The sequence below is a fragment of the Hibiscus syriacus genome, unplaced genomic scaffold (genome assembly GCF_006381635.1).
Source record: "Hibiscus syriacus cultivar Baekdansim isolate YM2019G1 unplaced genomic scaffold, ASM638163v2 tig00110330_pilon, whole genome shotgun sequence".
Classification (NCBI taxonomy): domain Eukaryota; kingdom Viridiplantae; phylum Streptophyta; class Magnoliopsida; order Malvales; family Malvaceae; genus Hibiscus; species Hibiscus syriacus.
Genome location: NW_024062686.1, coordinates 455,227 through 477,286, shown reverse-complemented (window position 1 = coordinate 477,286; position 22,060 = coordinate 455,227). Strand labels below are relative to the sequence as shown.

The 22,060-nt window shown below is 32.5% G+C and overlaps 1 pseudogene; it reads left to right on the top strand.

Moving 5' to 3' along the window:
* LOC120119050 lies at positions 1-5,098 on the top strand (annotated as a pseudogene).
* Positions 5,099-22,060: the final 16,962 nt, after the last annotated feature.

Sequence of the window (22,060 nt, the reverse complement as noted above, 5' to 3'; positions counted from 1 at the left end):
AAACCACAGTTACAAGCCCACCAGATCAAAACCTTTTCTTTTTCTTTCTCATTCTCACCCATTGTAGTTGCAAGTTTTCTGATTGTGAGTTTTGAGCTGTCGAGATGGAACGAAACGAGCTCATTTCAAGGCTTTTAATTGCATTTTGCTTAGCTCTGTGCTTGGGTTGTCAAGTGGTTCAGAGCAGTGTTACTATGATAGGAAAGCTATAATGATTAATGGGAAGAGGAGGGTCCTCTTCTCTGGTTCCATTCATTATCCCAGAAGCACTCCTGATGTACTTTCAAAGTTTCTTTTTTTTTTCTTTTTCTTTTTTGAATTTTTTGGAGCTTTTTTGTCGTGATTTTTTCTTTCATTTTGAAGAAACTAAAATGTGTTTTCTTCTTCATGTGTTTTCTTCTTCTGGTGTTTGTTTGTATGAATAGATGTGGGCAGATCTGATACAGAAGGCTAAAGATGGAGGACTTGATGTGATTGAGACTTATGTTTTTTGGAATGTCCATGAACCATCTCCTGGAAATGTACTCTTATTTACTCTCCATTTTCCTCTACAATAAAGTTCATATATTTACTCTCTTTCTCTAACTGCTTTGTGAAAAACAATTTTGCAGTACAATTTTGAAGGAAGATATGACCTTGTGAGATTCATGAAGACAATACAGACAGCAGGGCTCTATGCTCATCTCCGCATTGGTCCTTATGTTTGTGCGGAGTGGAATTTCGGGTTAGCTCTAAATCTCTGATTTTCTTTGCAATTTTTCCCATTTGTTTCAGTTTTATTTCTCTTCAGTCTTCCCTGATGTTCTCAATGTTTTTACCACATGCAGAGGTTCCCTGTGTGGTTAAAATTTGTGCCAGGCATCAGCTTCAGAACAGACAATGAGCCCTTCAGGTATCCAATCTGCTGTTCTTCAGTATTGCTGTAATTTCCATTGTTCTAACTTCTGACTGCATGTGATATTAGAGTATAGTTAAGGGGAGATAAACAATCGTTAAACATATATTTTAATCATTGTTTCCTAAAAATAAATAGATAAGTAAGGATTTGTATATACATTATTGCAGAGAGCTATGCAAGGATTTACTGAGAAAATTGTTGGACTGATGAAGAGTAATAACCTGTTTGAGTCCCAGGGTGGTCCCATTATTCTCTCTCAGGTAAATGCTTTGGTTGTTGGTGTTTTTAGTTTATATTTTCACCCACTATATATATATATATATATATATATCCAAAAAATATTCTCTCTCTCTATATATATATAAATAGATAAGATGCCAAATTATGTCGCTATGCATTTTGCTAATCTATTTTATGGTCAGCTTACAATGCTAATATGAAACTTTTTTTGTTCTCTTTTGGGTTTGTATGAGCTCAGATTGAGAATGAGTATGGGGCGCAGAGTAAATTACTTGGGGCGGCTGGCTCTAGCTATGTTAGTTGGGCAGCAAAAATGGCGGTAGAAACCAACTGGGGTCCCATGGGTGATGTGGGAAGGAAGATGATGCCCCAGATCCAGTGGTAAGCAATTAGCCTTCAAATCTATATTTAGCATGTCGAGTTTCTTGCTCTATAGTCATGCCGAACTTCAAAAGGCGTATGTCAATTCGGTTAAAAGTGAACAATGGGAATGGCTAAGGGAGTTTCATGTATGATTGTATTAGATAAACACATGCAATGGCTTCTATTGTGATGCATTCCAACCCAACAACCATACAAGCCACAATATGGACTGAGGCATGGAGTGGATGGTAGGTATTATGAGTTTATATTTTTACAACCTTAAATATGAATTTTTTTTATGAGATGAGTCTAATTCATTTTGTGCCTTTGTTTATGCAAAAGGTTCTCGGAATTTGGCGGTCCAAATCACCACCGGCCAGCTGAAGATTTGGCCTTTGCTGTTGCTCGATTCATTCAAAAAGGAGGATCATTTGTTAATTATACATGGGTCGGTTCCCTCTATTTTCTCTCTTTTCGTTCATAGTTTTCAAAGGGCGTCAAGTATATAAATGGAAAACGGATTATTGTTCACTGAGCTCTGCTTGTTTCGCATGTGAAACAGTACCATGGAGGCACCATTTTGGCCGTACAGCTGGAGGTCCTTTCATCACTACCAGTTATGATTATGAAGCTCCAATAGATGATATGGTGAGAAAAGAGCTGTTTGCATATTTCCATGTAGCTTGTTCTGTTCTAGTACCAAAGAATTTTGGAAGACATTGGATTCGTATCCCATGCACGCTCCTTCCTATCGCTCTCCTTAGTTCGATCTCATCCGGTTTTATATCTCAAGTTTATGTGATGGCCTCAGGTTTTAATCAGCCAGATAATGCATTGCTAACTACTTTGCGCCGAACGTGACAGGTTTGATTAGACAACCAAAGTATGGTCATCTAAAGGAGCTTCACAAGGCTATTAAGATGTGTGAGCGAGCTCTAGTTTCAGCAGAGCCCATTGTCACTTCATTTGGAAAATTGCAACAGGTTTACATTTTTCCCTCGAATTTCAGAAGATGTGGGTCTTTTCTGGTTTATCGAATCTAGTCAATGTTTGACATTTCTCAGGCTCATATGTACACATCAGAAAAAGGAGATTGTGCAGCTTTCCTATCGAACTATGATACCAAATCGGCCGCAAGAGTCTTATTTAACAACATGCTATAACTTGCCTCCTTGGTCCATCAGCATCCTTCCTGATTGCAGGAATGCAGTCTTTAACACTGCAAAGGTATGATCTGAATTTGCATGATCTCTGTTTCAGTATTATTGTAACGAAAGCATATTCTTTGAGGACGAATTATTCTCGGTATTAAAAGTTAATGGAAAAGTTAATGGATTTCCTGAATAACAATTAGTATCGTCGTCCTTTTCAGGTTGGAGTCCAGACATCACAAATGCAGATGTTACCCACAAATATTAATATGCTCTCGTGGGAAAGTTACGATGAAGATTTTCTGCACGAGATGACGGCGTAACGGTAACTGCTAATGGTCTATTAGAGCAAATAAATGTCACAAGGGATGCAAGTGATTACCTATGGTACAGTACTAGGTGAGACTGATGTCCCCATGGTTTGGTTAGATTTGAAGCAATTCTCTTTTTTAATTGTTCTTAATTTAGATTTACGGTGCTTACCGATGCTTAAATTTCTGAATGTCTCACAATCAGAAGTTATATGTTGCAGTGTTGACATTGGTTCAACTGAATTTCCTTCATGGTGGGGAGCTTCCCACTCTCATTGTTCAATCAACAGGTCATGCGGTACACATTTTTATCAATGGACAACTTGCAGGTACATTTACATAGTTATATTTCTTGTTCTGTGCATTTTCGTTTTTTCTTTCAGAAATAAAAATTGTAAACATGATGGTAACAGGTTCTGCCTTTGGAACGAGAGAAAATAGGAGAATAACATTCACGGGGAAGGTCAATCTGCGTGCAGGAACAAACAAAATTGCGCTGCTGAGTGTTGTGTTGGATTGCCGGTTAGTTTCTCACCCTGACTCTTATTATTTGCCATTTGGTACCGAGACGATTTGAAGCAAAAGAAATTTGGAAAAGAAAAGTAATGGTCATTAGTGTTTTATGCCTGGAACCTGACTCCACTTTGCCGGTAATTGAAGAATGTAGGGGGGCACTTCGAGACATGGAACACCGGAATCCTTGGTCCAGTTGCACTACATGGACTTGACCAAGGAAAAAGGGACCTATCCTGGCAAAAATGGACATACCAGGTTGGCCTTAAAGGAGGCCATGAATCTTGTCTCGCCGAAATGGTATTTCCTCTGTCGAGTGGATGGAGGATCATTGGCAGCACAAAAACAGCAGCCATTAAGATGGCACAAGGTATATGATGAATAGTAGTTGCGGTATAAATAGGCTTCAATGAATTCAACATTTTTCCTTCCGTGTTGCAGGCTTATTTCAATGCACCTGAGGGGACGAGCCATTGGCTTTGGACATGGAAAGTATGGGAAAAGGTCAAATATGGATTAATGGGCAGCAGAGCATTGGTAGATTGGACTGCATATGCTCATGGTGATTGCAGTGGCTGCAGTTATGCCGGGACATTTCATCCGACAAAGTGTCAGCTTGGTTGCGGCCAACCAACCCAAGATGGTAACTACTCTTGGCAGCAACTACCTTAAATAAAAACTATGTTCATCGTTTAATCCGTACTTTCCTTTCATTATACATTTCAGGTACCATGTGCCTCGGTCTTGGTTGAAACCGACACAAAATCTGTTGGTTCTGTTCGAGGAGCTTGGAGGAGATCCATTGAAATCTCACTTGTAAAAAGATCTGTGTCCACCGTTTGTGCCGAGATCCCCGAGTATCACCCGAATATCAAGAACTGGCAGATTGAAAGCTACGGGAAGACCGAAGAGTTCCATAGACCAAAGGTTCACTTGCACTGCAGTCCCGGACAGGCTATCTTCCATCAAATTTGCTAGCTTTGGAACTCCTTTGGGAGCTTGTGGAAGTTACCAGCAAGGCCTTGCCATGCTCCTGTTGTACGCCATCTTGGAGAAGGTATATTTCAACTTCCTTGTCGATAAAGCAAACTGAAACTTGTATGCATGCATGCACTTCTCACAGTGTTCTACGGTTTGATGTTTTGCAGAAGTGCGTCGGGAAGCAACGATGTGCGGTGACCATAGCCAACAGTAACTTCGGGGAAGATCCATGCCCAAATGTACTGAAACGCTATCAGTTGAAGCAATTTGTGGTCCAATGATTTCAACAACAGCTCAACCAGGGGTTAACTAGATCGAGGACAATTCCATATAACGTTTGCATCTGGTAATTTAACTGTACGCCATCAGCATTTGAAGGCAGCAGAAGAAGGAAGAAAATAAAAGAAAGAATGCAAAGAATAGGAGTGCAGTTAGTTTAGATTGACTGGCAAGCCTCTCAAAAGGGATGGCTTTAGCCAAAAGGTGTTTCAGTGTATAGGCAGTAGGAGTTTTAAATTCATGGGGCACTGGTTGGTGTGGTTCATTTCTATTTGTACGAGTGGGGAATGTGTTGGGAGTGGTTCCTATTATGGCCTTATGTGCAGTTACTAATAAAAAGCCTCTTGGTTTTCAATTTCCAATCTCATGGTTTGAGAAATATGCTCAAGTGATCTGGCATTTGCTGCCATTAAGCACTAGTTGTTGATACCATCTGCCAGGATTTTTTAATGGCGTAGCATTTTCGATGGATCTCCTCCTAGTAATTTAATATTTTTAATATTATTTTTATTTTTTATATTTATAATTTAATGGTTATTATTTTTAAAAAATAAATTTATAGTAAAAATTATTTAGAAAACTATAAAAGGAAGAAAATTATTGTGTCTTGATTACGTTTTGTTTACTGAAATTTCGGATACAACTGAAATTTCGGATACAACGGAAGTTATTATAGATACTATGAGTATCACGGTCATACAATAATAATTTCGGATGGTACTATTATTGCTTTATAACAGTGGTTATTCCGATAGCGGAATGCTTTTACCTCCCCTAACCTACAAACTACCACCTCTACCTGGTTTGCCTGTGAGGGCCATAATAATACTGTGTGCTTGTATCTTCTGCCATTGGAGAACTTAATGCTGTGCAGTTTAGTGTTCAATTTGCACATAGATTTCTGATAGGCCTAGTGAAATAGGACCGGATCATACTTTTTTGGGGCCTGGACATTTGTTAGGTTACGATTTTGGCTGATTTAGCCTAATAAAGATAACGAGTTTTTTATTTAGTTCATTAGACAAGTTAAAATTTATTTTAGGATCTACGACATTTTATACAGTGTTATTGGAACTCGTCACGCCGAGGTGACGAGTTCCAATAAAATATATTTTTTATTAAAATCTATCACATCGAGGTGAAAAGTTAGAATAACAAAATATTTTTATTAGAACTCGTCAACTCGACGTAACGAGTTCCATATCACTGTAGAAAAGACCATAGATCCCAAAATAAATTTGAATTTGCCCTAATGGGCTAAATAAGAAACTCATATACCTTATTGGGCCAATTTTGCCTACGATTTCAACTCGATTTCCCGAGGAATTAGTTGTCTAATCTTTTCTCGTATAAAGCTATGTTCATCAAACCTCTTTTGCTCTACCAATGTACACTCCCAAATGGTTCTTTGAATCAAACCCAAATGCTCTACCAATGTACACTAAAAATTTAAGAGGTCCTGTTAATTTTGGATCATATTTAATTTGTTCAGGTCAATTTAAGTTTGTAACTTAAAATTACTCAAAATTTCTTAACTACTGACAATGCACGTATATCCTACATATATATAACTACGGATTCTATCGATATTAAAATAAAATTTCTAAATTCGAAATCTATTTAAAATCAATCATGGATTTGGACCACAAGTTTTTTTTAAAAGGGTCAGCATGCAAAAGCTTGATGTTGCCATATTTACTACATTGGGTGGTGCATTATTCACTCACGCCAACACTGTTTTTCCTTATTTTGGATGGTATCGATGCTCTCTACTTGTCCTATCAAACCCTAACTTCACCATCACGATTTCCATTCTTCTTTTCATTTGCATTCATTCCCCCATCATGTTGTCAACATTGTGTTGATTATTATCATTACAATTTTGATTCTTAATGCACCTATGTATTATAATTTGTTGAATAATCGGGTAAAGAGAATGAAGAGAACACAAAATTTTAATGAGGTTCAGTAATATGCTTACGTCCTCAGTGTCCTGGACGACGCTAGATTTTTCATTCAATATCTCATAAATTTTGGTTACAACTTCTTTATAATAAATAAACTCTGATATATATTTACAAAAATAATCATATACCGTATATTTATGAGTTATACCTAACATAATTGTTTACAACAAGGGTGGTCCTTGTAAATGTCAACAACTATATTTTTGCTATAAAATTCATTGCAGATCATTATAAATTATAGATCGATTCTGGTTAAATATGTGGTAGTGTATATGAAGTTTAATTTTAGTTCAATTGTACATATTAAATTATTATTTCGATTCGATTATAACATTTTTAAAAATAAATATATTCATTAGCTGGATGTAATTTTCGTGTTTCGATTGTATTCAATATCGATATTTTATTGTGTTTTGGTTACATGCAATGATAATCTTGGGCACCCTTTTCTCCTTTCACTGTCTGGATTGAGTCTCGACTCTATCAAGTTATGAGAGGATTTTTAACGAGACCCCTTTTACTTTTTTTAAAAAAACTATTCATATAATCAATATTTAAAAGTAATATAGTACTATATTGATAATAATTTTAATAATTTATGAAAATGGAATAAAATAAAAACTTCTTGTATAAAATTGCACAAAATCAAAATTTATATTTAACTTTATAAATTCAATTAAAATCCATGTATAATTTGTTAGATAAATATTAATTCGAGAAATAAATAATATATAATAAACAAATATTATTATTGAATTGAGCAAAGCAAAATAAAAATAAAAGATAAAATTATTTACTCGTATGTAAATATGGAATCATATGAATAGAGTAGGTTAAAAAGAAGAATTTTTGTTGAGACATGTATAAACATTTTTTCTTAAGACAGATTGGTCATCCCATTAGTGTTTTAAGCAACGTTGGACTTCAGTCTCATGATACAACAACAAAGGATCAAAGAAGTAAGCACAACAACAGTGATCAGTCGAACGCAATCTTACATTTCTTGATCCCCAGAAATAATGAAATTGAAATGAATTTTCTAAGTCTTTTCCTATTCTAATATTATGTCTACATTGTGTTTCAACTAGCCTATATATTGTTGAGGGGAAATGAAATTGAAGGTTAAGATCATTTGATGAAGAGACTTGAACTTTGATCGAGAAAATTGTTAGAAAATTAATAGATATGATTGAATGTATACAACTTCAAACTAAGAAATAAGTGTATTCACCAAATGACATGACTTATTAATAATGCACTTATTCACCAAGTGGTATGACTTATTATAAATAATATCAATATCATTTAATAAATTAAATTATTTTTCAACAATTCGCTTCGTCAAAGGTTAAGTCTCTTCATCAAATGGTCTTAATCTTTTAATTCATTTCCTCCTTACTAAATAGGCTAAACTCTAACATTACTCAAAACACTGAAGGATGGATGATAAATCTGTTTTAAGAAAATTATTTAATAATATGATTGATATAATATTTAAAGTTGAACGACATATAATATAGTTTACCTTCAATGACATTTACAATTAAACTCGTTATTGATTTCGCCTATACAAATAATTGATCCCAGCACAAAGGAGAGCAAAAACGATGCATTGATGAAAAGGAGCAAATCCATCACCATAATTTGGGCATTATAAAGGTCTCTTAAATGAATTAGGCAACAAGTTGAGGCAAGTCAATGGCCCTAATGCCTAAATGGTCTTATTTTTAGGGTGGGGATTGATGAAAGACGAGACCAAAACCATTGTAGATATGATGACAGCCCCCACCAAAGTCATTCCACAGTGGCATTATGCATAGGACACAACCATTCAACCTTTTTTATCTGTTTATGAGGCCCCTATTCCTCGCTCAATCAACTTTATTAATTGCCTTTCCCCCTTAAACCTACTAGATTCCTCTGATAATATTTATATTAATCTGTAGTTAGTTATCAAATATACTCCTCGTACAGGTAGGAATGGGCATAGGACCCGATCGATCGGATTTTAAAAAATCGAGGTCGGGTACGGGTTGGATTGGGTCGGGTTTTAAAAAGTTATGTTTGGCATGAGTCAGGATCCGATTTAGGGTGAAAATACCCGACCTGACCCGATCCCAAAAAAATATAATGTTACTTTATATATTTAGTGATAATTATAATAATACCCTCTATATATTATTTTCTTTCAATTAAATCCCTATTTTTGTTGAATAAAAATAATATATAAATATATTATTTCGATTCAGGTCGGGTTTGGATTTTATCTCAAAAAAATCGGGTTGGGTGGAATGTATATATTTTTCTGGTCGGGTTCGGATCGGGTGGAGGATTTATAATTTTTGGGTTGGGTTGGGTCTGGTGGATCAAAAATCCAACCTGACCGGACCTATGTCCATCCCTACATACAAGGCCAGCTCTAAGGGGAGCGCCTTGAGCAACCGCTCAAGAACTCAATTTTTTTATATTTATAATTAGGGCTCCTAATTTTTATAATTTCATAAAATTTTAGTTTTGGACTCTCTTTTTTTCATTTCTCTTATTAATTCATCCGATTTTGAATTAAATTTAAACAAATTTTTATATTTATAATTAGGACCCCTAATTTTTATAAGTTCATAAAATGTTTAGTTTTTTACCCTCTTTTTCCATTTAATTTTGAATTAATTGAAACATGTTTTTCTCTTCTTTTTTTCATATCGTACTCTTCAATTTATCGAATATTATTTAATTTTTAGTCTTCTTCATTCTCAATCTAACAACAAAATAATATACAATACTTTTTATTTATTTATTATTCATAATCAAGCTTTGTATCAGACATGCATTCACATTTTTTTATATTTATTCTCTTTTAGTTGTATTTAAGGTGTTTTCTTAATAAAATAATAAAAATAATATATTTTCACAAAATTTAATCATTTTTTCTATGATTTATTTATGTAATATTGAACTAATTGTTTAAAGTAATGAAATGTACTTTTATTTTATAAAAAATATATTTTTGAGTTTTCGTTTAGGGCTTCGAAAATGTCTGAGACAATTATATCCGCATATTTTTCAAATTAAACTTCATGGCAACGCCCACACCATTACATCATACACCGTTGTCGACGCCACCCATGTATAATCAGTCGATTAGATGCAATATTCATCCTATATTGTTTCATTTCATTACACAATGTTATTATTAGTCAGTGATATCAGACAATTATTATATACGTATGGCAGGTAATTCTCTACTAGTATCACCACAGTCAATTTAACCAATAATAATATTATGATTTTTTTAGGGTAAAGTGCACAAATAGCCCCTTGACTATAAAGCATTATTTTATTGAGTATTCGACTATTAAAAGCTACAAAATAGTCCACTGACTATAGGACATTACTTTGTTGAGTTTTCGGACTATTAAAAGTTACAAAATGATCACACAACTGTTCGTATGTTCCAAACTCGTCCTTTTTTGTTAAAATGATGATAGTTTGAGCTGGATGTTAATTTATTAACTGAAATATGATAGTCGTTTGAGATTTTGAGATCATATTTTATTCTATTACAATAAGTAGGTTAGCGTCCACTCAAACTGCACTCAAATTTTAATGAAAAAGACGAGTTTAGAAATATATGAATAGCTGGGTGACTATTTTGTAACTTTTAATAGTAAAAAACTTAACAAAGCAATGCTCTATAGTCAATGAACAATTTCATAACTTTTAATAGTTGAGAAACTCAATGAAATAATATTCCATAGTTGGGGTCTATTTGTGTACTTTACCTTATTTTTATATATATGATCGCTAAAATAAGATTCAAGTTTCAAAACTTCCATTGTTCTATCATTTCACCATCATCTTTTACATAATGAAACCAAGTCAAATATAAAGATTAATGAAATTAATCTAGATCATCGTAGAGCATATTAATTAAGGTAATTATACAAATAAAAATGGAAAAGATGGTGGTCCAAAATAATCTTTTGGGTCTCATAGGTTACATAGAGTGGGGACTAATACTTTCCGAAAGGTAAGGTAAGTTGGATTCTATCAGACAGAGACAATGAATTAACCAAAATGTCAATTTCATACCTCAGTGAAACCTGATGAGAATACCCTAGTCCTGAAGCTAGAGGATTAATTTAGCAATACCCTGTAAATATATGTCAATGAACATGGTGACCGGAGAAGTAATGTCGAAGAGAGAGATTATAGTCCGTTGCTTCAGTCTCCACGGTGGGATGGAACCAAAAACCCTAATCGAAAAGAGACCTCAATAGATAAAAAGATGGTCATCGTCTTTGAAGGTTTCAGGTTCGAACATAATATCTATAGTGTTATTTGAATATTCATTATCAGATGATTTAAGATTTTTTAAACATATAATACCTTATAATCATTGTAGACTAATAAAAATAGTGCATATACTAAACAAAAGAATTGTACAGTGGCTGGGCAAGAAGGCAACGAGTTTTGATATTTTGCTCCATGGGAGTTAAGACTTAATATGGGGGCATTGCCATTTTAGCTTTACTTTGCAGGATTTGGGAAGCTCACTGCCCAGCCTTACAGCAACAGTGTAAGAAGGAGGAAATATACAAACAAAAGCAGTGATCATTGTTTTTGTTATTACTACGTGTGTGTGTCCAACAAATGACAATCTTTTGGTGGTGTGTAAGTAGTGACCCCATGAGTTCCTTAACTTTGGGATTTGTAGCATTATTTTCTTTTGGGGTTTGCCCTAGTTCCACTCATTCTCTCTCTCTCTCTATACACGTTAAATTGTTTATAAAATATTATTAAAAGATGTACCTATCTCATGTTTTCTTATTAATTCAAGATGATTATAAAATAATATATGTTCTAAATACTCTCAATCATTTGACAATGAACACTTAATCACCTTGATATAACCGTCGGTGTTCGAACTCGTAACTTTTAAAAATAACAACAATTTATTACCACTGAGGTAAATTGATTTGTACATATGTCTATTCCATTTACTAACATTAACTTGGGTCGATCTTACTAAAACCTTCTTCAAAATAATATAAATCAAGAAAATATAAATAAATAAAAACACTAATTTCAACCTTGAAAACAATAACAACCCTTTCTTCTATAAATTACTTAAATATTTGTTTATCTTCTTTCGAAACGATTTCTTTTATCTTATCAAAAAAATTATAAAAATAACACTTTATAATTTTTTTGCTGTAAATATTATAGCAAATAATTTTAATTTTTTAATCACTTAGGTCTAATTCATTGATTGATATAATAAAAAATAAGGTATTATAGAGATCAACAACATTTAATCTTTTAGACTTAGTTTAATCAATTCATAATATCAAAACTTAAATTTTGAACGTAAAAAAAACTAATATCTTATCTTGATAGACCAATCATAATTAATAAAATTACCGATCTTCTTAAATTATTCAATTTTGTCAACATTGCTGAGATAATATTTTGAAGAAAGAAGTTATCACCTGGGGTGTTGAAAAATTTATTTGCTCATCTAAGATATTAGTTATCCTGCTGGATGAAAGAAATCTTAATTATTTGATAATGAGAGACGCACGAAAAATTTAACATATTTAGAATGAGTAAATAAAACATAACATCCAAGCTGGGTTGAGACGCCCTCGCCTCTGCAGTACCTGATCTGGATTAATTGATCAATAGATCGGATATCAATGATTAATTAAAAAAATAACGTATTTCTAAATTTCTCCTCATTTTTTTTATGTTTCACTCCCCATGCTACGAACTCCTTTATATGAAGAAATTTATCCTGCCCAAGGTGCTGCCCACTTGCCATTATTTGTGTTTAATATTAACCGTGAACGTAGTTTTAAAATATATATTCGATCCAAAAAAATGATAAAATTATCCCTAAAAGATAATTGTTAGATTTGATATATTTGTTTCATTTGATGCAAAACAATGGTAGCAAAAAAAATAATAATAAATACTGTTATTTGTTAATTTTTCTAATAAAATATTTAAATATGAATATGTTTTTTTTAAACACACATACATTTAATGAGACATAGGGGCAAATCTTTTATACATTTTTTTTATATATCGTCAAATAATTTATGTATTTTCCATCAAATGCTATAACAATCATATAATATGAGAAAATTATTTTCACATTTCTTTTTCAAAGCCTTTTTAAAAGAATTTTACCATTCAATTTTTTAAAAATAAAATAAAACATAAAAGAAAAAGGGTGGTACGAAAGAATTAATACATAAAAGGAAAAAAAGCAGACGATAATGTATAAGTAGTCAACCATGGGAACAAGCACAGGGCTCGATAGTTACTGACACACACAAACGACTGCTGTCACTCACAATTATTGGGACTCCCTCCTCCCCCATTTTTATTATTATTATTATTATTAATTCCCCCTGTTTTAACCACGGAACGGAAGCTTCTTCTTCCTCTTCTTCTTCTTCCTTCTTCCTTCTTCCTTCGGTCGCCCATTGAATTTCATCTTAAATTCGAAACAAGTGACCGTGGAAGAAGTTGGCTAAATTTATTTAGTCTATGAGTTGACTGTCATCAAAATTAAACTATCATTCACATCGAAATACTGAAGCAAATGAGTGATACGTCGGGAAGCGTTATCGATCAGGACATTTCACAGTAGCTTCTGCTTTCCGTATAAATTTGTATTTTTTATCCTTAATTTCATCTCATGTTTTGATAATTGTAACGAGGATAATGGTAAAACCGTCGCCGTTAGCCTCGAACTAAATAATGTTCACTTTCAAATACATGTAAGAATTAGGGTTTGCTACAACATTAATGTGAAAGGGCTTGTCCTATTTTCCCAAAGTCATATAGAACTGCAAGAAGCCCAAACCAAATTAAATTATTTAAATGATTAAAAGAATAATTATTATTTTTGTATATCTCTCAAAGTTGAGCACTAATCATTACAGCATGGATAATTAAATATTCATTATCAAATGTTTAAAAACATATATTATTTTATAATCATTTTTTAAAAAGTTAAATAAATGAAAAAGTAAATTATAAATTTTATTACTAAACTTTACTCTCTCTCATGTTTTACTTACTGAATTTTTAAAATTTTCAATCTCCTCACTAAACTTAATACCAATGGTGGATCTAGAAATTAAAAAATGGGGGTCCAAAATTTTAATACCTATTCTAAAAAATTTTGAGTATGTAAATTTTCTTTTTTTTTCCTATTCCTATTAGCAGATTAAATTAAATTTAACATTTCCCTCAAAATAGTGGGTGTGCAATGGCTCCCATAGGGAGTCATGTACATCCGCCCCTGGTTAATACGTAGGATTTTTTTGTCACTCATACGTTAAATAGTTAACGGAGTTAAAATGATGTTGTTTTAAAAAAATTCATAAAAACGACGTCATTTTACATATATATCTATAAAATGCCCTTTTATAAAGTCATTAGTAAGAAAACGGTCGAAATACTAAAAAACCCAATGTATCAAATTCAATGAAAAAATTAAAAATATTAAAAATACATAAAGTTAAATAAGAGAAAATAAAATCCAATTACCAAATTTATAATTTACCCATAATAAAGCACAAATTCACTAAAAAAACATGATATAAGGTTAGTTTACCATCAATCACCGGCAAAACTAATACATATATTTTTTTAGAATTTGTCACATTTATATAACAAATTTAAAACCATTGTAATAAATATCATAAATCTTACTAATTCGGTTAACTAATTATTCGTTTTGCATTATTTATTTGATTTTATCCCAGTCACCAATGCAATAATTTAAAAGAAAATCCGAAAAATAAAAGAAAAGTTGGCAATGGCATTAGCAATCCAATCAGAGAAACGTTGACTGATGGACAAACCTTCAAAAATTGCAGTCTATCTATCAGTTTCAGGTAGTGAATCCAAAGCTCTCCATCTCATGTAAATGGATGAAACAGACAAATGTGACCCGTACCCATTTCGTGCTTTTGGTGTCTATTTTTTTTATGTTTCACCATGTACTGTACTTACAAACTTAAGTTGTTATTATTATTATTATTATTATTATTATTTTATTAAAATTAGGGATATTTTATTAATAATATTATAATATCTGATCATGTTTAATCGATTAATAGATTGGATACATGTGATTAAGTAAAAAAAAAAATTATGGATTTTTTTACCCTCTTGTACAATGTGTTAATTTCAATTTTAGAAATTCCTTTAAGATTAGGTTTATTTTCGTCTTTTTGAATTAGTGATTATTGAATTAATTTAATTATCTTTTGTACCATCAGTTTCATTCTTTCATTCTAATTAGTACTCGTAACCATTATAAACATATTATGATTAAAGTATTATAAAGTCACTTGACGACATATTATTTGTTATATTATTATATTAATATTAATCGTGCTATTAAACTGGTTCTTTCATTTTAATAAGTATTCGTAGATACCACAAATTCGTTACGATTAAATTATGATAAAATTAATTATTAACATGTTTAAGATCTTTATAGTTATTGACAATAAATATCTCTGTAAATGTAACTAATTGAATCGAAAATATCAAAAAAACAAAAACAACTCGTCATTTAACAACTTAGGTAACTAATTGGATTAAATATTTATATTATTTTAATTTAGATAAACTTATCAATAGTTTATAAATAATATTATTTAAATGATAAACATTTTTTAAAAAAATATCATCTTTTATCATTAGAATCACTTATTGCAATTTTATTTCAATTAGCATTGTTAATTATTTTGTATTTTAATACAAATTAAACAACTAGAGAGGGGAAAAGTCAAGAATATTGTCATGTAAAAAGTCAAATTACATTACATAGAGTTATATTAGTATAATTATTGAAGAAAATAATAATAATAATAATAATAATAATAATTAAAGTGAAAAAAGGGAAAAGGCAGGGTGGCGCAGTGTTCCCCTATAACACCACAATTTACACCTGAATTACTGACACGTGATTAACAATAATAACATTTTTAAGAAATCGATAAAATTTACACTGTCCTTTATTCCGCCCAAATCTCAATACACTAATAAACTAATTGCAAATTTCAATTGTTATTATTTTTGGGTTTAATACCAAAATAACTTCACTCGAAAAATGTTTTAGTGAGTAAAGATTTTTTTGTTAAAAATAGGTGTATGATGTTTTAAACGATATATTTTTAGGTGTTCGGACGTAATCGCCGTTAAAAATCTCATTAACGTACACGTTTTCGTCATTTTGAAAATGTAACACCCTAGACCAGTACGACACACAGTCGACCGATGTAGGATGCCACACGGAACCACCGAAGTGGCTAACCAACTTTAATTTACTTTCTCATGTTTTAAAACGACCATAAAATAAACTGAAATATAATAAAAAATCACTGAGGAGTTCCAAAATAAAATATTTATACTTTAAAAAATATTACAGACTAACTTGACTGAATCTACGACTCAACTGGACAATAATGTTTACAGATATACACGCTCTTTAAAAAATGCTGAGACGTACTCTGAATATACACTGGTGTGAACTGGATTTTTGTTTATCTATTGTTCCTCACCTGCTAGATCTACTGACCTGCCCGCGGAAACAATCCGAAGGCTGAGCTAACTAGCTCATTGACACACTAATAGCTGAAACATACTAACTGCGTATCACTGAAAGACTAGCTATCAAGTCTACTGATCTGATTTGCTTAGTGAATATCCTTGCGATACTCACTCTCTACGCTATTGTATACATCATGGTGCGGCCGAAGGATTACTGCATCTCGGAGCTCATGCACCCATCTATTCTACTGATATATGCCCCCATAATTCTGCATCGGACACCATACCCCTAACTAACCCTTCATTTGAGAGTGTCAGGTCTCGACCTTAGTTAGTCGATTTTAAGGGCCTTGAGCCCTACCTAAGGATATATACAGACCAGATCTATACTTTCGAGTCTGCTATCTTTTCTAAAGAAACCCGGTTGCCCTGTCTTTTTCCCGAGCATAAAAAAGGCTAGACTTATTTGTCTCTAATTATTTCATTTATAAGTCTGAATTTACATTAATATTGTTCCACTTATAGTCTTATTTGATGATATAATGAAGTGTTGAGGTATCTCGTGTCTAAATCCTTAAAAAATTGACATTTCTGCCCAAAACAGACTAAAAGTATCAATACTAGCCAAGAGCATCGATACTCCTGCAAAAAATTTGATACTTTATATAAGTACTAATTCTTTAAAACATTTTGTTCTGCCTAGTTTTAATGCTCCTACCTAGAAAACTCATTTCCCCTAAAACAAGCACGAAAACATCTATTTTTTAAACCCAAATACCCTAGTAAGGTCCCCAAACTTTCTTAAAGTCTTATTTGATATTAAGGGAACATAAATAAGGCTTTAATATATACTAAAAGCATAAAACATAAAATATACCATGAAAATATACTAAACATGCATAAACTAAACTTTCAAGCTAAACCTCTTTCAAATGATTCTACAACTAGAATGGAAAAGCTAATAGTGTGTTACTTGGATTCTTTTGATGCTAGAACACTTCTTAAGTCAACTAGGGATCTACTCTTCATTTTGCCTTGGTTTGAACTCTTTCTTTAACCTCTTTAACTAATCAAGGTATAGAAATAGATTACTTACTTAACTAGGTGTTGGATACAGCTTAAATATACTCTCTACAACTCAAACACTTTCCTAAAATGACTTAAAACACTTGATTTTTAAAAACCCATAAAAAACCATTTCTAAAAACTTAACCAAAACTATAAATTAATGGCTCTAATTGATGCTAAAGGAATGAAGAATAAGAAAATTGTTATCTAGATAATGAGAAGGAAACGGGAGAATAATATGGAAGAGGAAGGAGATTTTTGCATGGGATTTTCTAGATAATGAGAATGTTTATAACCTTAAAATAGACTAGGGGTAAATTGTTATCTAGGTTCCTTTCCTTTCTTATTTAATTTAAAACTATAACTAAACTTAACTCTTGGGCCTTCCTTAGGCCCAATGACCTTTATAATTTATCTAAAATGGCTCTATTTAATCTAATGTACTCTAGTATCTGGTTTTGGGTTAAACAAAACTACTGACCCGGGTTCTGGGCATTACAGAGAATTTATTTAAAAAATTAAATAAATAAAAAATATTTTTTTGTAAAAAAACAATCCGTGTGTGCATCCCCTTTCCCTCTTTTCTATTTCCCCTTTCATAGTTGTCGGTGGGTCAGTTGTGACCATCACCGTTATCAGTATCGTCATCAACCCCCGATGAAACCGTCATTGACATTTCATCGTAATATATCACAGTTTGTCATAGAGGATCGTTCAAAGGTTCGTCGGATACCATTATTGTTCTTCGTCGATTCAGACCGATTCAGACGTCCATAAGCCGCACCGCCACCCCTATTCGAACAAACCCGCAATTTCGATTGAAACTCAATCGTTTTGATGATGACGATGATGGCCAGAGATGACCGACGACCGTTTGGGTTAGAAAATTAAAATTGGGAATTAGAGATTTTAATATTGAAAATTTTAGATTTAGGGATTTTGGGTGGCATAACGATACACACAAGTAATTGACGTTCATCATTATTCTTAAATTTTCTATGATAGTTTGCAACAATATGTTGGATACAATACCAATGTTGGACATGGGGCGGTTGCCACATTGGACCCAAAGAGTCTATTGCTGCTTTGATCCCAACTCTACGGTTTAAAATGATGCATATTTTTCACTCATGAAAAGATGTAAGCATAATTTCTTGAGGAAAAAAGCCCAAGAATTAATATATTTACCTTCAACAAGGGCAAAATCAACTAAATGTTGTGATTACCATTTTGGACAATTGCCAATAGTAAAACTTGCTTGTATTTTTCATATAAGAATGTCTCATCAATTTGGACTACGGGCTTGCAATATTTCACAATATTAATGCATTGTGATATGCATGATAAGTTTTGAAATCGACTATTGTCCGAGGATTCAGTTTGCGCACTACGTTAAACCAACTTGGTTGTTTGTTGTAAGATGAATCACACTCGCCATTAACTTTTTTAATGGCAATTTGCTTTGTCTTTCATGCTTTTCTATAGGAGACAATATACCTGTATTGAGTCTGTATAGTTGAAATCAACACCGCAATAGCTATATGGGAACTTACTTTAACCATGTATATTATGACTTAGTAGATAATGTCGAAGTCCAAGTTGGGATGATCCTAATTGACCCTCTAGCACAACATGTATGAGGATTGTTGTATACTGTTAGTTATCATATGTTTTTTTCCTCTCCATCTTCGATACACGAAAAATCTAGTTGCATCTATTATCACGTTCGACACAGTGGCAAACATATTTTTTGGTGGTGGATCGATCGACTCTGGAGTGAACAGAATTACGAATATTTTAATTCTTAATTTCAATCATTGTTTCTCATTTGGGTGAAAACTCCTTTCCGATATATAACTCACCATCATTGACCGATGAGTTAAATCTGTAGTTACCAAAATTAGGCATATTCGTAAATTCTGGCCATACATTGCATCTTAGTCAGCTTCATACATGTTTGATGGAGACTAGATGCGTACCGTACTTGTGTGAACTTCATCTATATCATCATCATCGGATTCCATATTGAATAATGATGATTCGAGCTCAATGAATAGTACAATATCAGCATCATCCATACCTGACCTGCGTAGAGGTCCTTCTGGTGGAGATGAAGGTTCCTCCGTGATGATGGTATTTAAGTCAAACAAGCTGGTAGTTGAATGATTTCCCTTTGAACTTGTAGGCATCGTGTCATACATGTTTTGAACTGAGTGTTGTATCGTGTGTATCTCCATATTGAGGTCGAAAAAGCTCGTACTTGAATGTCTCTTCTTGGAAATTGAAGGCATCGTGTCAAAAGGACATTGAACATATTTTTGTGTCGAGGACATATCCATATTCAGGTCAAAGAAATTGGCAGATGAATGCCTTCCCCTTGAACTAGTAGCGATATTTCTATACGGATTGTTCGTGGAGCCACATCGATAGAAATCGTAACAAGTTGCTGATAAATGTCTCCCCATTGAACTTGATAGAATTGTACCAGGATGTGGATTTTCCATTAACGAGGTAAAATCATTACACATTACTTAAGTTGGGCTTTCAACTTGATCAGCTTGTTTAATCAGCTCATAATGAGAGCATAATGACATACCATGAACCACAACACTTCAACAAATGTGGCATACATTTGTGTAACAACGTTTGAATTTTGATTATGAACATCAACCGTCATTGCAACATCATCATCGTTGGAGAGTTCGAACGTTGTATAAGTTAATGAAAATATTGCAATTGAAAATCTATACAGCAGTGATGACAGTCTTCTAGTACTTTCAACATGAATCTTCCTTGAAATTTTAGTGATCAATTCATCAAGAGTGATGTTTCTCTTGAAGGATAAGGTGATAGAATGATTTAATGCGAAGACAACGCCAGCTTCATCTTCCCAAATTTCTCCATCATAGTAAACAATAGTTGAGATACACCTCATTTTGAGAGTTTGAGATTTACAATTTGAAAGTTTCAAAGACTGAGAGTTAGATGGTTTGAGAAGTTTGAAAGATGTAGTAGATGAAATTTTTAGTGTTGATTTTATATCTACAAAAATGAATAAATGGTTATAATATACCATCTTTCTCATAATTAAATAAATATTAAACGAATTAAATATAAACTAATACTAAAAAAATTATCACAATAATTTAAATAACATAATTTCATATTGTTACCGCATTGACCAAATGTCTCGATATATGATCCTCATCCAATTGTAAAACTCTATATTCCATTTTGCAACCGCAAAAAGTAATAAAAAACAATTAGAACAGTAAAATTTGCTAAAATAATTAAATGTTAAGTAAATATAATATAATAAAAAATAGTTTTACCTTCTAAAAAATATAACAAAATCTACTTATCTTGATAGAAATAATTTATAAAATGAAGAATATGTATTTAATTTTGTTGTGGTTTGATATATGCATTCAAGGGGTATTTATAGGGGAAAGGGGATGGGTTAGCCGTGATTTAAGGGATAGATCGGGTAATAATGGAAGAGGCAATAATTGAAGGTAAATAATAGAAGGTTCGCCCCCTGCAACGCGCCTTCCTTGTGTCAGAAATTCCCCACGAATGATCGTCCCCTGCAACACGCCTTCACAATTTCCCTACGAAGGCACATCCCCAAGAATGCGCATTTCCACCATGACGCCAGCTCGAAATGAACCCTAGGAAGGCACAACTTCTGAAATGCGCCTTCAATCCACCTACGCATAACTCATCCCTTGAAACATGATTTATTATCTCTCTGTATAAAAGGGTGCTAGATTGATAATATTTGGAGAAATGGTGCCTGATGGGTAATATTTTATTTTAAGAATGATTTTTCAATAAAAAATGTCTATTAATTATCATAATGATTAAAAAATATAAATAAGTATCATAGGGTAAATTATGTGTTTAGTCCATAAACTATCAATTTTAGTCCATTTTATTACCAAAACTTTCATTTTGTTTAAAATCATACCTAAAATTTAGTTTTCGTTTCATATTAATACTCGTTGTTAACAACTTTATTTGTTTCATTTTGAATACCCTTTCAAAAATTACCGTTAAGTTTTAAAAAATATTTAAAGTTTAGGTAATAAAACTAATCAAAATTGATAGTTTAAGTACTAAACATGTTAGGTTTTTAACGGTGGGATACTAAAATAAAATGAAAACTAAACATTAGATATAGTTTTGAAAAAATTGAAAATTTATATAACGTAAGAGAAATAAATAATAACATCATCTTTGAAGGAAAAAAAATAGGCTTAATTATAAAATAAGTGCCCCAACTATAATGTTTTTCACCATTAGGTGCCTCAATTATTTTTGAATCATCACGGTGCCTAATGTTACAAACATTACCACTTTAAATGTCCAGGTCATAAACGACGTTAATTTCCTCCGATAATAGACACGTGACATGCTGAGGTAATTTTGAAATAATTTTTTAAAAATTCAAATATTTATAAAATAATCATATTTTTTCTAAAATTACAAAAAATCCAAATTCACTAAAATCCTCAAACCCTAACCCTAATTCCACCTCCATTTTGACCACCACCTTCGATACCTTAATTGTCATCTCCGTAGTCAGATGATGATGTGGAGTCATCGTGATCTTCATGATGGTAGTTGTTTCAACGCGTTTGTCTAGGTAGTAGATTTTGTTGCGTTTTCATGATTGTTATGGCGATTGTTTGTTGGGGAACACGTATT